Raw genomic sequence first — 2,373 nt, 5'->3', positions numbered from 1 at the left:
CCCGCGGGCTCAGGCCATCCACTCACCTCAGCCTCCCAAAGGCGCGAGACTACAGGCTGAACCACCGAGCCCGGCTCTGTTAGGCATTCTAACCTCTGCTTTTCCTCAAGCTGGTTCCTCCTCTTGGGTCACCCTCCCACCTCCTATTCAAATCTTCCTCCTGGGCCATCCCAAGGTCTCTTCTTCCAGGAAGGCTTCCAGGGTCAGGCTGCCCTAACTCTCCCCCTCCACTGAGTCCTCTGCTTCCTGCTGCAGGTCCCACGTGTCTGCCCCACGTGGACTGGCAGGTAGGCGCACGCCATTCTGGGTCAGCGCCAGGAAGTCCCCAGGGAGGAAATCAGGGAGCCTCTGAGTTGGGGAGGGGGGCAGCTCCATGCCAGGGCGGGGCTGCCTGGGGGCATCCTGCCCCAAAAGTCTCTCCCAGGTTGGGTGACCCTGGCCCGGTGCCTGCCCCTCTGAGCGCTCCCCTTCCCACCTGCACCCTGAGGCGGTCCTTCCGGAGGCCCCCTCCCGGCCTGGGCGCCCCTTGGCTCTCCATCTGCAGAGCGGAGAGTCAGCACCACGGGAGGTGGGGGCTGGAGGAGGCTGGAGGGCTGGGCCTGGTCTGCAGAGTGAGGAGACGCGCCAGCTCCTTCCCCAAGTGTGACTTTTATAAATAAGCTTCCTTCGCCTTCCTTCCAAATGTGGTGGCGTTGGGTGGGGGAGAAGGAGAAAGAAGAAGGGGGAGGAGGAAGAGGGAGGGAGGGAGGGGAGGGCTGGGGGGTGCACAGCCGCTGTCCCCAGCACCAGGTCTGTCCGGCCCAGCCGGCACTGGCCTCTTCGTTCCTGGAGACTGTGAGCTGAAGATGCCCACTCCTGGGGTTCCCGGGCTCCCCAAAATGTGGAACCAGAGTCGGGAGGTCCGTGGCCACACCTCTCGCCCTGAGAAGCTGGGTTCGAGGTTTTCCTTTCTCCACGGAGAGGAAGCCCAGGCCCAGAAAGAAAGGGACTCGTGGGAAACGCAGCCCTCCCAGGCCTATTCCATCCCACTGGGTGTGGGCTCCTGCCAGCCCGTCTCTCCAGGCTGCTAGAAGCCCTCCCTGGGCAGGGCCACCCAGCAATGAGCACAGCCTCCACGGCTCCGAATGCCTTGGGTAGGTCGGGTGGGAGGTGCCCGGGAGGAGGCCTCAGACAATTCAAAGCAAAGCCAGGCCTTCCCATCACAGGGGGCTGAGGCGGGTTCGCAGAGGTAGACGCAGCACAAAAGATCTGGGTTCAAGCTCCTCACAAGCCAAGCTCTCCCAGCCAGGCCTGAGTCTGACCATCTGCAGGGACCGGGCAATGTCTCTTCCTATCACCCCTCAATCCCCCCGGCAAGTCACTTCTTCTCTGTGCCTCAGTTTCTCCTTCAGCGGAGGGGATGCGGCTGATAAGCCAGAGGATGGCATCAGGTGGAGAAAGACTGCGTTCCCCTGACCAACTGGTTCCTCCACACACCCTTGCCTGGCCTACCAGGCACCCAAGCACCAGCATAGACGCCACACAGCCGTTCATTCCCAAGAACGCTCTTTCTGACTCAACGGAGCACAGGAAACTTGAGGGCAACCACAAGGGCCGGCAGGGGAAGTGTTCAGAGACCATATATGACACGAGGTATCATCTTCTTCCTTTGAAACCTCATGGGGCTTACCCCAGGGGCTGGTGCTCAGCCAGGAATAACGCTGGTCTGAAGGCAGGGTGGGGACTGTCCTGCCGGAACAAGGAGGGAGTGGAGGCAGGATTTCACAGTCCAGGCCCCAGGCTGCCCAGGAGACAAGACTGTTACGATGGCAGAGACTCAAGCACAAATCCAGCGAGCCCCGGGGTAGAGAGGCCAAGCCACGGGGTCAAAAGCCCAAAGGACACTGGACACTCTCCCTAGAGGCCACCTCGGGCTCCCGCTCCAAGCCCCTCCAAGCCCCGGCAGCAGTGGGAGGGTACTGGGGACCCACCGAGATGGGGGGCTTCCAGAGACCGGTGGGCGGGCCTGCCAGCAGGGTCAGATGAGACTCAGCCGGGTCTCGAGCCCCGATCCCCTCACCCCCCACACAGGGAGGCTTAATTTCCTTCACTGCTGCCCACCGGCCCCCCAGGCTTGCCATCCCTAGAGGCAGAGGCCGGGGGAGGGGAGCCCCGCGATGAGGAGGGTCTGGGCTGGGGGTGTCCTCGGACTCACAATACCTGTGCAACCTCCCACCGCCCCCACAACCCCGCCCTAGGAGCCACACCCCAGGGGCTTCCGAGGCACCGGTGGAAAAGCAGACCCAGGTCGGGGTCAGAGCAGCGAAGCCCAGCAGGGTCCGGAAACGCCAGCCCGGGCTGTCCGGAAGCCCGAAAGCGGGCCGGGGACGGGTC

This window comes from Carlito syrichta, unplaced genomic scaffold (genome assembly GCF_000164805.1).
Source record: "Carlito syrichta isolate Samal-C Ts95f unplaced genomic scaffold, Tarsius_syrichta-2.0.1 Scaffold123376, whole genome shotgun sequence".
NCBI classification, from domain to species: domain Eukaryota; kingdom Metazoa; phylum Chordata; class Mammalia; order Primates; family Tarsiidae; genus Carlito; species Carlito syrichta.
This window is presented reverse-complemented; position numbering follows the sequence as displayed.